The 16,197-nt window shown below is 35.2% G+C and overlaps 1 long non-coding RNA gene across 5 annotated transcripts in view; it reads right to left on the bottom strand.

The window, feature by feature from the left end:
- Positions 1–6,848: 6,848 nt before the first annotated feature.
- LOC115279280 overlaps positions 6,849–16,197 on the bottom strand; it is an 83,456-nt gene continuing 74,107 nt past the window's right edge. For 4 of the 5 annotated variants that reach the window (XR_003903334.1, XR_003903330.1, XR_003903332.1 and 1 more), the window contains exons 4-6: positions 13,182–13,351; positions 12,206–12,347; positions 6,849–6,911 (exon numbers count right to left, since the gene is read on the bottom strand). This is a non-coding gene — a long non-coding RNA (uncharacterized LOC115279280). Of the gene's footprint in view, positions 6,912–10,307; positions 10,359–12,205; positions 12,348–13,181; positions 13,352–16,197 lie in introns of those variants that run through there. The other variant, XR_003903331.1, reaches the window with a different exon arrangement.

Raw genomic sequence — 16,197 nt, forward strand, 5'->3', positions numbered from 1 at the left:
GAGAAAATTGAAACAAGTTTTCTTTTTTGGCAGTAGGCAAATTCCATAGCCTTAAAAGTGTTTCTGCCGTGTATGCTTTGTTTCTCCCACTAATGTGTCATTTAAATTTTTGTAGGCAAAGATTATGTTTCTTCATTTTGAAATCACTTATAGTACATTTCGCAGCATGTTCCAAAAAGGATGTACTTAGTGAATGTATATAAATAAATATATCTTGTTTATACATTTTACTTATAGACAGATATAAATCATGGCAAATAATAGTATAATTTATAAGCTTTGCAAATTATTTTAAAATAATTATGCTTTACATTTGATATTTCAGTAGACTAACTGGGCAATTTTCTCCAATTGGATTGTAAATAGAAGTCCAAGGATGAAGGAAAATACTTCGGTGCTGAAACTTTCATTCATATCCACTGATTACTGAACATCTAATTTACAAAGGAGGAATATTAATATTAGGGTCTGAGTCATACTTTTTCCACTGCATAGATTTTCTTAAAGTTTGTATACATGTGACTTCAATGAAAAGAGTCATTCTCTCTGCAGAAAAATCAGACATTCTGAGAGGATTATTTCTCACCACTTATTTTTCCTTTCTTTTAAAAAAATTTTTAAAAAATATTTATTTATTTTTGAGACAGAGACAGAGCATGAGCAGGGGAGGGATAGCGAGAGAGAGGGAGACGCAGAACGTGAAGCGGGCTCCAGGCTCTGAGCTGTCAGCACAGAGCCTGACACGGGGCTCCAACTCACAGACTGTGAGATTGTGACCTGAGCCAAAGTCGGACACTTAACCGACTGAGCCACCCAGACACTCCTCCTTTCTTTAAGTTTTAATGTTAAATACTATAGCTAAGATGAGTGTCAAGTAACTACTCTCAAAATCAAGTGAGAAGAGCACTTCACTGATTTCAGATTTTTAAAAAACGCTATTTTTATTTATTTATTTATTTAAAATGTTTTTATTAACGTTTTTGTTTATTTTTGGGAGACAGAAAGAGACAGCACAAGCAGGGGAGGATCAGAGAGAGAGGGAGACACAGAATCCGAAGCAGGCTCCAGGCTCTGAGCTAGCTGTCAGCACAGAGCCCAATGTGGGGCTCGAACCCACAAACCATGAGACCATGACCTGAGCGGAAGCCGAGCGCTTAACCCACTGAGCCATCCAGGTGCCCCAAAAACGCTATTTTTAAAAAGAAGCAAGAAGTTAAATAGTATTTCCAAGTTATAGAGTAAAACCTATCATCATTTCAATTCTGTTGGTTTCATATGGCATTTCTCTCTGAAGTGAGGGAAGTAATTTCTTTTTTTTAATTGTTTTTAACTTTTTTATTATTTATTTTTGAGAGAGAGAGAGACAGAGCATGAGCAGGGGAGGGACAGAGAGAGAAGAAAACACAGAATCTGAAGCAGGCTCCAGGTTCCAAACTGTTAGCACAGAGCCTGACACGGCTCAAACCCATGAAACTGTAAGATCATGACCTGAGCCAAAGTCGATGCTTAACCAACTGAGCCACCCAGACACCCCAGAGAAGGAATTAGAACTAACTACTCTTCCATCCTTCCCTTGTTTGTACATAATTGATTTAAATGTCTATGATTTTGCTCATCATAATAACTGCACCATTATAAACAGGCTTACCTGTATTGCTTTGCTATACAGCCAAGCGATACCTGGGGTCAATTTTCTGAAATTTTATAAAATCACATTTTCAAAATGTAGCCTTTTTACTCAACAGAGCAAAATAAATAGCTCTCCAGAGTGAACTATGACTAGTGAAAACATCTGTGCTGATTAGAGCAATATGGTTTATTAACAGTTTTGACTAAAGCTTAAAAAATTTTTTTAATATTTAGTTGAGAGAGAGAGAATGAGAGAGAGAGAGAGAGACAGACAGACAGACAGACAGAACACAAGTAAGGAAGTGGTGGAGACAGAGAGAAACTTAGTATAGAAGCAGGCTTCAGCACAGAGCCTGACGTGGGGCTTGAAACAATAAACTTGATATCATGTCCTGAGCCAAAGTCAGACACATAACAGACTGAGCCACTGAGACACCCCTGGCTAAAGCTTTTAAAATTTAAAATCTTATTTACATAGAATTATTTTTGGGGAAGCGCATGATAGAAACAACATCTTTGAATTTTAAAGGTATTTATTTGGGGGCAGGGATTGCTACGATGATAAAATATTATATCTTGGCAATAGAATTGGTGACAGTAGTTTAAATTATAACTTTACAAAGGGCACATAACATTCCTTGAAATATGATTATAAATTTCTTTAGACACATATATCCCCAAAACAGAGAAATTTGGTTAGCAGAAAATATATGTCCAGAAATAATTAAGCATTGCATGTATGTCTAAGGGTGAATCTAGTTAATTTTCACCATATTCCAGCATGATATTATTTCCTATGGTAGTAAAATATTATGTACTATACTATGCCAACTTAATATTTTTCCCCAAATAACTTATCACAATTGTAGCTAAGTAACAAGACAGAAACTAACCTAACTACAGATTAACATTTTTACATTTAATACATTCGTCAGGGACAGAGATTACATCCTGGTTTTTTTTCCCCTAGGAAGTGTGTCTTAGGTTTTTCCCTTATTATTTTCTTTACTTTTTTTTTTCCTCTTCTTTTTTTGGTGGTGGGGGTGGTTATGTTTAAATGAAGTTGCTTTTACAACACCAAAGAATTAATCATCCATTTCCTACATAAAAGGTAGCTACTTTCTTGCATGGTCCTCAGGCATATTGTAGTATAGAGGTGGAATTTAAGGAAAGGTATTAAGCAGGCTGTGTTGTAGCTTATGAACAAGTAATAAATTGTATCATTTATCTTGAATGTATCATAGATAAGCTGCTATATAATGATCACCACTTCAGATAGCTGTGAAATTAGGTAATTAACTAGTTGTTACTTAACCTTCTAATTTCTGTATAAGTCTAATTACATGAAATAGAAGTGGGGGTTTTGATTTATTACTTTGCTTTTCTGTTTGGAGTGTCATTGTAACTACTGTATTGTAAATGATGGAAAATAATTGCATATGTTAAAAAAATAAATCGTGTTATATTAAAAAAAACATTTTTCTTTTCTCTCAGAGGAGAGGTCAGTCACTTAAGAAACAAGGTAGTTGGTGTTACCAAGGCGATCCTTGTTGGATTAGAAATTTGATAACACATTACAGCTACTGCTTCAGAGTTGTTTAATTTTAATGACATTTATGGCTGGGATGTAACTTAAATACTTTCCTCTACCCTGTCCCATCCCAACTTTATTCCACTAGAGTAGCTCTCTTGTAGTAAACTGAGATACCAAATGACATTTTAATCTCTTTTTAGCCACTTTATTGAGGTATGATTGACATAGAAAAACTGAAAGTTTATAATATATGCAACTTGATTAGTTTGGAGATAAGTATACATCTGTGACACCGTCACTATAATCTATACTATAAATATATCAATAATGTCTAAAAGTTTCTTCTCTTCATTTTATTATTATTAATTTGTGATAATAATACAACATAAGATCTACCCATGAGATCATGACCTGAGCCTAAACCAAGAGTCAGATGCTTAACCAGCTGAGCCACCCAGGCGCCCGAGAAAATTGAGTATGCAATTCAGTATTAACAATTGATACTATGCTATACAGTAGATCTCCTGGACTTACTTATATCAATGACAGAAACGTTGTACACTTTGACAACTACCTCGCACTTTCACCCTTCTCCGAGTTCCTGGCAACTATATTTACTTTCTGCTTCTATTTAAGTATTTTAGATTGCTTAGATAAGTGGTCCCTATGTGTCTGGTTTATTTCGCTTAACATAATGTCTCCTGTTTAATCCATGTTGTTGCAGATGGAAGCATTTCCATCCATATTAAGACTGAGTAGTACTCAATTTTATGTAAATGCCACATTTTGTTTTTCCATTTGTCTATCACAGGGTATTTAGGTTATATCATTGTCTTGGCTATTGTGAATAATGGTGCGTTGAACATGGGAATACAAGTACACTTTCAAGACCTGATTTAAATTATATTGAGTAGATCCCCAGAAGTAGGATTGCTGAATCATTTAGCAGCTCTATTATAATTTTTAGAGGAAACTCTATACTATTCTCCATAGTGGCTGTACCAACTTACATTACCACCAACAAAGTCACAAGGTTCCCTTTTCTCCACATCTTTGCCAACACTTTTTATATATTTATTTATTGATGACAGTTGTCCTATTAGGTGTGAGGTGATCTCGTTGTTTTGATTTGCATTTCCCTGATGATTAGTAATAATGAGCACCTTTTCACATATTTGGCCATTCACTTATTTTTCATGTAACTATATATATTCATATCCTTTGTTTATGTTTTTTACTGGGTTTGTTGCCATTAAGTTGTAGGTGTTCACTGCATATTTTGGGATAACTCTTTATCAGATATATGATTTGCAAATACTTTCTCCTATTCTGCATGTTACCTTTTCATTTTCTTGATTTTTTTTCCTGTGTGAGAGTGTTTAGTTTTATGTAATCCTACTTGTCTTTTTTTGCTTCTGTTGTCTATGTTTTTGGTGTCATGTTCAAGAAAATGTTGCCCACACAAATATTAATAAGTATTTCCCCTGTAGTTTCTTTTAGGAGTAAAACTATTAGAACTAATAAATTCAGTAAAGTTTCAGGATAAAAAAATTAATAATTTTATTTCTAATAGTTTTATTTCAATACACTGACAATCAACTATCTGAAATGAAAATTAAAGAAAATTTCATCTTCGGGGCTCCTGGGTGACTCAATTGGTTTGGTGTCTGACTATTGATTTTGGCTCAGGTCACCATCTCATGGCTGTGAGATTGAGCCCCATGTTAGGCTCCATACTGAGTGTGGAGCCTGCTTGGAATACTCTCTCCCCCTCTCCCTCCCCTGCCTACTTGTGCATGCTCTCTCTCAAAAGAAATAAGTAAACATTTTTTAAAAATTTCATTTTCAGTAGTATAAAAAGAATAAAATATTGACAAACTTAGCCAAAAACATAAAACACGCATACTGGAAACTACAAATGACTGACAAAAGAATTTAAACTTGACTCAAAATGAGCCCATAATTAAATCCATGCATATATGCTGAAGTGATCTTTGACAAGGGTGCTAAGAGTACACAATAGGAAACAATAGTCTAGAAAGCCTAGTTTGGGGAGCATGGATGTTCAGCTGGTTTTGGATCCCAATCTTACATCATACACAAAACTAAACTAAAAATGGAATAAAGGTTTATATGTAAGCACTGAAACTATAAATCTCCTACAAGAAATCATAGCAGAACATTTTCATGGCATTCAATTTTTTCCTGGATATGACATCAAAAGCACAGGAAACAAAAGTAAAAATAGACAAGTAGAACTACATCAAACCAAAAATCTTCTTTACAGCAAAGGAGACAATCAATAAAATGAAAAGGCAAACTAAAGAATAGGAGAAGATATCTGCAAATCATATATTTGATGTCATTAATATCCCAAATATATAAGGAACAACTAGAACTCATTAGTAAACAAACCAAAATCCAAGAAAAACATGCTTGACTAAAAATTGGGCAAAGGACTTCTACAACAAAAGACAAAACAAAGAGAAAACCAAATGAACAAATAAAAAACCAATGAACAAACAAGCAAACAAACAAAAAATGCTTGAATAAAAATTGGGCAAAGGAGGACTACAGACATTTCTTTGAAGTATGCAATGGCCGGCAGGTGTATACTCAGCATTACTAATCATTAGGGGAATAGAAATAAAATCTATGCTGAGATACCATCTCATATCCATTAGATTAGCTGTTATAAAAACAAAACACAATTGCAGAAGAATTATAACCCTTGTGCATTGCTGATGGGAATGTAAAATGGTATAGACACTGAAAAAATGGGTGGTCACTCAAATAAGTAATGTACATACATACAATTGAATATTATTTAGCCTTAAAAAAATGAAAAGTTCTGACACATGGTGTGACATGTATGAGCTGTGAAGACATGTGAAGTGAGATAAGTCAGGCACCAAAGGATGAATACTGTTATGATGTCACTTGTATGAGGCACATAGAGTAATCAGATTTACAGAAATCCAGAGTAGAATGGTGGCTGTCAGGAGTAGGGATGGGTAGATGGGAGTTACCATTTAATGAGATGAGTTTCAGTTTGGGAAGCCCAAGAAGTTCTGGAGACTAATGGGTAGTTTCATAATGATGTGAATGAATTATTAAACTAATTGACTTTGTGTTATATATATATATATATATATATATTCTATTAAAGTTAAAATAAATTTTAACAGACATTGTTGCCCAGATAAGATTCAGTGTGGGCAAGATACTATTTTGTTGTTTCTATACCTTCTTCAAAATATAGGGGAAAGATAATAATTTCCTCAGGTAAACTGGAACCATTAATATGAGGCACTGCATGATGAGGAAGAAATAAATACTGAGATGGTTGAGAGAGCCTTCCTTGCCTGCTACATGATGGAGCCTGGCTGAGGATCCTTTAATTTCCACTCAGTGCCTGATTCAGGTAGATTTGTTCGTGACAGATAGAAATTGTTCGCGGTAGCCAGAAAGCCACACTACTGGAGGAAGCCCAAATTGTCTCAGAACTCCTTTCAGTGTGAATAGAAAGGAAGGCATTTTAACTTTAATTCTCAAATTCCATTGACTGGAACTCCTTCCTTCTGTAGGACTTGAGCCTCCTGCAGAGTTCCTCAAAGTGTTTCTGAGAGTGTCTAAAGCTGGGGATTCTATATAATGCTATCGGACTGCTTAATACTGATTTCTCGCCAGGGCCTGCATTGCTGTGTGTACTGAGATCATGAGCCCAGGTGGCACTTCACCACTGGTCCTGTGAGTAAAGAAAGACAAGTATCAGAATATTTATACCTGCGAAGAGCTATCTGGTAGGAAGTGTTACAAAATGTGGGGAATATTAAAAGAAGCACTTTTTCTGTGATGTCAGATTGGAGACAAAACATCATGCTACCATTATTGTTCCCTGTTCTTTCGTTTGTGTTATATTTTCCTTAGTCTGTATTCCCTCATCGAATTTCACAAACACTCTTCTAATGTGTGTTCCCAACACTGAAAATTCCCATGCTTGTACCTTGGCTACTGAACCCCCGTGGCTGTCTATACACAGCTTTTTGCATATAATCAGACTCTAAATATCAGTTTATTTTCAGTTGGGGACCCTGTTAAAGAAATATTCTGAGACTTAAAAAAAGAGGAATTGCTGAAATAAAGATATAATCAATGTAGAACATTACTTACAATACATATCAACAGACCACCATAGGTATCAAGTAATAATCTAAGTCTTTGTTAAAATATTCCAAACATTCTGGATGGTAAAACTGTGGAAATGAAACAAAGTCTATTTGCAAATAAATATTCCAAAGAGAAAAACAAAACATGTATTTGGAATATGAAAATATTCCTTTATCCTCTTTTATTTGCATATCTAAAACATTTAGGCTAAACACAAAGTAGATATTATGTATTTTCTACCAAATGTGTGACAAGAAGGCAAATTTATTCTATAATCTTCATTTGAAGAGGCAGTCTTTGCTTAGCCCATCAACCTTTCACATCGCTAGTTATAAAGTGGAGAAGGACGAATGAGAAAGTAGTCTGAACATCCAGTTATGCTTTTTGTAAAGATTTTTTTCTCTACATTGCTTACTCTATACAAAAGAAGAAAGAAAGGGGGAAACATCTGAAGTGTGATCTCTGGTGAAAGCTTCCTGGAGAGGATTTTGTGAACACTGGTTTTATGCTGTTAAGGCCGCAGTAGTTTCTGTGAACTCTCTGGTCTCTGATTATCTCTCTGCTATTCCATCTAATGAACTAAAGGGTATTAGGCTGAGGTCAAGCTGCAGTTGGTGGAAGTTCAGAGTTCTGTTAGACTCTGGAAAGCCAGTGGTCAGTCTTCTTTTTGCGTCATTAATCAAAGATTAAATGGAAGAACCATTTTATTTTGTCCATCCAAAGTATTTCGTAGGTCGGCTGTTATCCTCTATTCTTCTGCTATTTATTTTCAGTAACTTACTGACATTCTACCTAGTTTATGTTGTAAGATATAAAAACAAAACAAAAACTATTTAAGGGAGAAAAGGACCTTTTTGGAGGGGGTTGGGGGAGAAAAGAACTCGTTAAAATAAGGTTGAGTTAAGCAGAAATATTTAGGAATATACCAATAAAGTTACATTTAGATCTGTGAACTGCAGAAATAATAGCTTGGGGCACTTTATGTATACATCTAGGTTATTAAGAAAATTGCTATCTGTTCTTTAATCATTTAAATGATTCATATAGAAGCCATGTATCCATGTAATTGTTAATATGGACTGCAAAATAAACACAAATGTTTATTTCTTTTTCCCGGTCAGATTTTATGACTGGTATATTGCCCCCACCATATCGATTGTGCAGTGATCCACATTAGTCAATAAAGTTACAGCTGCAAGCTACATGCATAGAACAAAGCATAGAGACAACACTCAATAAATAGTGAGTGATTGATTTCTAAAATTGCATAGTTTTTATTTGTGAGGTACAAAAATGCATGTAGATAATTAGCCTAGAGCTTTTTTGATAATTGTGTATCAGTGGACTTGCTTCAGAACTTCCATATTTATAAATCCAGATATAAATATCGTGGCATTTTTATTCAAGAACAATTGACCATGCACATAGATTCCAGCATAATAAATTTCTATTGCATTTCTGTTTCTTACCAAAATCGGAGAAGTCTAAAACCCTGACTAAAATTTCTAAAGTGAAATTTTGTATGCTAATGTAGCAAAAGAAAAATGGAAGAATCCAAAGCAAATCAATCTTAAACATTTCTACCTAAAAATGCTTATAATATTTGATATCCTAAAAATAAGAGAAATTGCTCTGTTGCACCAAATAGCATATAATATAGGAAGTGTCACAAGCTGAGCCACCTTCAGAAAAAACCATAAACATGTGAGCTGAATGTCTGATCATGAAAAATGCTGGTAAAAGTGTTGGCATGGGGACTGCATACCTCAAGTAAAAGTGCTCTAATAACAAACGAAAACCAAAACAACTGACAAAAATCAACATAATGGTCAACACAATAACATGCTTTTAGTCTCCCTTCTGTCTGCTAGCAGCCAGATTAAGGCCCTTGTTTCCGTTGCTAAAATGTTGCCTTAGAAATACTTTTTAATTGTTGTTGTAAATATCGCACACGTTAGGTTTTGATGTCATTAGTCTGGTGCAGTTTATTTACTATTGTATTTCCCTAGCTTCTTAGTGAGTAGCAGCACAGTATTTGCTCATTAATTGACTATTCTATAAATACAGTTATTAAATATAATCATAACCCTAGCTCCATGGTTGCTTTTTAGATCTTCAGTTTTGGGGGCTAATTAATTACATCCCCTCTTGTAGCATTAAAATAGATTTTCCACAACATAAAAAGACACATACACTGAGCTGACATTGTCCTCTGAGTTTTTCAAAAGTGTAGGGTACTCAGCTGGAGTAATCCCCTGTGGGGAGAATTTACTGTCTCTTAATTTGCATCACTGATGGTGGGGTAGGAAATTACAAAGATCCATCCCTCCACAGAGTCAGCCATTAATCTGGCAAAACAAACAAACAAACAAAACCAACTGTTCAAATCAACATTTCAGACCTCCAGAATCATATGAAAAAGCTTAAGAAAAAAGTGAGTGTTTAGAGAAGAAAAAGTCTGCTAAATTTTAGCACTAGAAGAACTTTCTGTCAAGTTTCTGGCCGACCATTTAGATAATGGTACAGAAATGCCGATAATAATATAAAACAAGCCATAAATAATAATTTGAAAAAGTCAGTAGACAAATAGATAGCTGCAGTACTAACAAGAATAAAACACATTATTAACTCTATTGGCTTTTTCTTTGCTATTGAAAAAATGTACAGGGGCACTTGGGTGGCTCAGTTGGTTAAGAATTGGACTCTTGATTTCGGCTCAGGTCATAATCTCATGGTTCATGGGACAGACCCCTGCACTGAGCTCTGCAGTGACAGTGAAAAGCCTGCTTGGGATTCTCTCTTGCTCTCTCTCTCTGCCTCTTCCCCACTCATGCTCTCTCTTTCTCAAAATAAATTTTAAAAAGTACAATATTTTGCATTCAGGAAAAAGTTCTTTCACCACTAACAGTGTGTTGAATCTTTTGGTTTATAAACTTTGTTAACATAACATTCTTCAGTTGCAATGCTTCTCTGTACATGATTTTTTACATAAATTCTATGAGCTGTCATCTTCATACATGAGGCTCTGAATTCCATGTAACAAAAAAAGAGACAAGAAACAGATTTTTCTTTTTTCTTGAAGTAAGTCTGTGTTACTATAAACTTGTCTCTTACATCTTTGCTGCATTGCAAAGATTTTCAACCATTTTGTTTTCATTTTCATTGTCTCCATGTGATTGATTTGTTTGACCCATTCATTGTTCAGTAGTATGTTATTTAGCCTCCATGTATTTGTGTTACCTTTGGATTTTTTTTTTTTGATTTTGAGTTTCATAACAGTTGGTCAGAAAAGATGCATGATATGATTTCAGTCTTCTTCATATACTGAGATTTATTTTGTTACCTAACAGGTAATCTATTCTGGATAATGTTCCAGTTGCACTTGAAAAGAATGCATGTTTTACTGGCTTTGGGTAGAATGTTTGGAATGTGTATATATATGGATATCCATATACACATACATACACACACACACACACACATATATATATACCCACACATGTCTATTTGGCCCAATGTGTCCTTCAAGACCACTGGATTTTTGTTGATTTTCTGTCTGGATGGACTCTCCATTGATATAAGTGGGTTGGTAAAGTTCCCTACTATTATTGTATTACTGTCAGGCTTTTTTCCCTTTATATCTGTTAATAGTTGTTTTGTATATGTGATAAAAATGATACTTTGCTTCTGTGATGTGCCTCCCTTAAATCCATAAAACCAGTTCTATCATGAGAAAAATATGAGACAAGTTCCACTGGAGGGGCATCCTGAAAAACACCTGGCTAGTACTTTTCAAAGCTGTAAAGGTCATCAAAAGCAAAGAAAGTCTGAGATAATAACAGTTAGGAGAAGCCTAAGGAAACAATAACTTTATATAATGTGGGGTATTGGATGGGATCCTAGAACAGAAAAAAGACTTCATGTAAAAGCATAAAAAATCTGAATAAACTTTACTTAATTATAATGCATCAATATCCATTCATTAATTATAACAAATGTACCACACCAATGTAAGATGTTAACAACCGGTTAACAATAGGGGAAACTGGGTAGGAGTATATGGGAACACCCTCTAAAATCTCTCTTACTTTTATGCAAATTGAAACAGTACTGAAAAGTAAAATCTGTTTTTCCTAAAATTTTTCTTACATTTATCTATTTTTTGAGCGACAGAGAGAGAATGTGAACAGGGGACGGGCAGAGAGAGAAAGAGACACAGAATCAGAAGCAGGCTCCAGGCTCTGAGCTAGCAGTCAGCACAGAGCCTGATGCGGGGCTAGAACCCACGAACAGTGAGATCATGAGCCAAAGTCAGATGCTCAACTGACTGAGCCACCCAGGCACCCTAGTAAAATCTGTTTCTTAAAAACTGGGGTCTGATAACAATGCCATTCTTTCAGAAGAGTTGAAGAAACATTCTTGAAATCATGCTTTGACACATGGAAAGCTACTTGAATTTACAAATTGAATTTTAGGGATCGTAAAACACAGAAGGGCACAAGGAGGGCTTTTCTAATGCCATAGTGTATTCACAAAACCAAAAAAGTTGCAAATTAACAAAATCAACACTTTGAAAAAATCTGTTCTACAAGACTTTCCATTTCAGTGTACAGAATATAGTAGTGCCTCCTTATTTGCAGAGGGTATATTCCAAGACCTCCAGTGGATGCCTGAAACCAATGAAATTTATATACACTGCTTTTTTTCCCTATGCACATATACCTGTGATAAAGTTTTGTTTACAAACTAGGCACAATGAGAGACTGACAACAATACTAAATAGAACAATTATAACTATATACTATAATGAAAGTTATGTGATGTAATAGCCCTCTCAAAATATACTATACTCACCCTTGTGATGATACCTACGTGATGGATGAATGCCTACATGATGAGATGAAGCGAGGTGAATGACTTAGGTGTGGTGGCGTAGTTTGAGACTATCTTGACCTTCTGATGATCTGTCAGAAGGAAGGTCATGTACTTCTTTATTGCAGGTGACTGCAGATAACTGAAATCATGGGAGGTGGAACCATGGATAAAGAGAGGACTACTGTATATGGCATGTTTGTTCTCATTTTGACATTTTCTCTTATAGTCACAACAAAATCTTCTTTCACCCCAAGTCAAGTATCTACATGCCAAGTGCATGAATACAAGACAAAAACGACTCACAGTTATTATTTCCTTCCAGAAGTGGTTTAGTATACTATTCTTTTTGTAGTGGGGACTAAAACACTGAAATTAAGCCACTGAAGTAAACACAAACATTTTGCTACCCACCCAAGTAAAATATACTTTCCAAGAAAATAGAGTGATTTTTTTGGTACATTAATACTCATTTGCTGACTCAATTATTTAACACATAGCTTATTCTTAGTGGTAAGTGAAGACTAGATAGAAGCCATTTGCCTTGCTTCAGAGTTTAGGTGATCTTATGGACTGAATTTCAGCTCTCTAAAATTTCATTGATGCCCTAGCCCCCAGGACCTCAGAATGTGACTGTATTTGGAGATAGAAACTTTAAGATGTGATTAAGCTAAGATGAAACTGCTAGGGAGAGCACTGATCCAATCTGACTGGTGTCCTTATATAAAAAGAGAGTGCAGGTGAAGAGGGTGCACAGAGTAAACACCACGTGTAGAGACAGCAAGACTAGTGAATTACAGGAAAAGCAAGAGAGGTGTTAGAGGAAATCACCCTACTAGAACCCTGATGTACTTCAAGCCTCCAGAACTGTAAGGAAATAAGTTCCTGTTGTTTATACCATCAAGTCTGTGGTATTGTTATGGCAGCATTAGTAAACTAACACAGGTAGGTTATGTAATAAACAATTTAAACTTACCCTCATAGAAGTCTACTCCTCTCCCTAGGTTTCTGAAGGTAATGTCTTCTGGGAGGTAACAGTGTGATTTAAGGCAGGGGCAGGCGATAAAAAAATAAAAAAGAAAAGAAAAAAAAGGGCAAGTGATACAATTAAGCTTGGGGGTTTTGAGTCATGTAGTATCAGTTCACCTGAAGATAGAGATCAAACACATGGGCAGTCAATTAATCAATCATGCTTATGTAACAGTGTCCCAATAAATGTTCTCAACATCAGGGCCTAAGTGAATTTCCTTAATTGGCAATACTCCATAGGTATTGTCACATATTGATGCCAGGAAAGAAAATTGTTCTTAGTCCACAGGGAGAGGACTGGGAAATTCCCTGATACTTCCCTAGAGTTGACTCTGTGCACTTCTCTTATCTCATTTTATTCTGTATCCATTACCTATAATAAAGCATAACCCTGAATATAGTAGTTTTCAGTATGTTCTGTGCATCCTTCTAGAAAATTATCAAAGCTGAAGAAGGTTTTGAGAAAACTTTTTGCTTATACTTGGTGTCTAATGTTAGGGTGGTCTTGTGTGGACAGTGGTCTCTTGTGGGGAGTGCTCTTGTAACTTGAAGTTGGCTAAGTCCTGCAATGGATATCATGAAAGATAATCACTAGGTGTTTAAAAATCTTGATCCTAACTTATTTGGTAGTCTATTTACAAAGTCTCCATGTAAATGATTAGATTCATTTCAAAAAGGAAAATTAGGAGCTAATGATATCATTTCTAGAAGTGGGTAACATATATAGTTCTTGATTCTATTAGCAAATACTACAGCAACCCAAAGGCAATTGTAATTGAACCCTTCCCTCTACTCCCCTTTTTGGGATCACACTAATGTTAGGAAAACAGTAGTAGCTAGTCATCAGGTTTCTGTTGATAAAAAATATTATATGTAAGACTCAGCTCAAAATATTTTGTCACCTATACCTGTGCCTTAAAGACTGTTTTCCTTGAATCTGATGAAAAACATTTTTTACTGTTCCAATAAAAAGCAGTAAGTGGCATAGACAGATTTCTGCCACTGATTTATTTTCAGGGTTTTAGATAATCTGGTTTTAAGATTAAGATTCTCAAAGTTCATATTTCCAGTATACTGCCGGGCATAAAGTTGAGACAAGGTGAATAAAAGGAACAATTGCAAAGAATAGTGCAAATATAGTTGCATTTTATTTTTAAAGTTCCTTTTCCTGTGTGTATGTTTGGAACTATTTTTATATCTTGAGTCTTTACCCTTCTTGCTGGAAGAATATATGTTTGCTGTTTTATAATTGAGTGAAAGCTACTGCTCTGATGAAATATAATTTTGAAAATGAAGTTTTCCATTTCTTTATTCAAATCCAAGTTAGTTCACAAATAGTGTAATATGGGTGTCAGAAGTAGAATTTAGTAATTCATCAGTTAAATATAACAGCCAATGCTCATCTCAACAAATGCATTCCTTAACGCCCATTATGCATTTAACCGAAGCCCCCCACCCAACTTCCTTCCATCAACCCTCACTTTATTCACTGTATTTAAGAGTCATTGTGGTTTGCTTCCCTATTTTTCTTATTTTTCCTTCCCTTCTCCTATGTTCATCTATCTTGTTTCTTAAATTCTACATATGAGAGAAATCATTAATACTTGCCTTTCTCTGACTGATTTATTTCATGTAGCATAACACATCATAGTTCCCTCCTCATTGTTGCACGCAATAAGATTTCATTCGTTTTAGTCACTGAGTAATATTCCATAGTGTACACACACACACACACACACACACACACACACACACACACACACACACACTTTCTTTATCCATTCATCAGTTAATGGACATTTGGGCTCTTTCCATAATTTGGGTATTATAGAGAGTTCTGCTGTAAACACTGGGGTGTATATGCCCCTTTGAATCAGCTTTTTTATTATATCCTTTGGATGAATTCCTAGTAGTACAATTTCTGGGTCATAGGGTAGCTCTATATTTAATTTTTTGAGGAAACTATTTTGTTCTCCTGAGTGTCTGCTTCAGTTTGCATTCGCACTAACAGTGCAAAAGCGTCCCCCTCTCTCCACATTCTCACCAACAGCTGTTGTTTCCTAAGGTGCTATTTTAGCCACTCTGACAGGTGTGAGGTGGTATTTCATTGTGGTTTTGATTTGTGTTTCCCTGATGATGAGTGATGTTGAACATTGTTTCATGTGTCTGTTTGCCAGCTGGATGTCTTCTTTGGAAAAATGTCTGATCATATCTTTTGCTCATTTCTTCACTGGATTATTTGTGATTTTGGGGGGGATTAACTCTAGATTTTGGATACTAATTCCTTATGTAAAGTGTCATTTGCAAATATTCCATCATTCCATCAATTACCTTTTGGTTTGGTTGATTTTTTTCCTTTACTGTGCATAAGCTTTTTGTCTTTATGAGGTCCCAATATTCAGTGTTGCTTTTGTTTCTGTTGCCTCTGAAAACATGTCTAGTAAGAAGTGCTGTGGCCAAGATCAAAGAGATTGCTGCCTGTTTTCTCCTCCAAGACTTAATGGTTTTTCGTCTTACATTTATGTCTTTCATCCATTTTGAATTTATTTTTGTATATGGTGTGAGATAGTGGTCCAGTTCCATTCTTCTGCATGTCGTTGTTTAGCCTTCCCAACACCATTTGCTGAAGAGACTCTTTATTCCATTGGATATTTTTTCCTGCATTGTCAAAGATTAGTTGGCTTTATGTTTGTGGGTCCATTTCTGGTTTCTCTATTCTGTCTCATTGATCTATGTGTCTGTTTTTGTGCCAGTACCATACTGTCTTAATACCATACAGCTTTGTAATACAGTTTGAACTGTGGAGTTGTGAAGCTTCTAGCTTTGGTTTTCTTTTTCAGTGTTACTTTGGATATTTGGGGTTTTTTCTGGTTCTATACAAATTTTAGAATTGTTCATTCTAACTCTTTAAAGAATGCTGACATTATTTTGATAGAGATTGCATTGACTGTCTACTTCCCTTT

This window comes from Suricata suricatta, chromosome 15 (genome assembly GCF_006229205.1).
Source record: "Suricata suricatta isolate VVHF042 chromosome 15, meerkat_22Aug2017_6uvM2_HiC, whole genome shotgun sequence".
Classification (NCBI taxonomy): Eukaryota; Metazoa; Chordata; class Mammalia; order Carnivora; family Herpestidae; genus Suricata; species Suricata suricatta.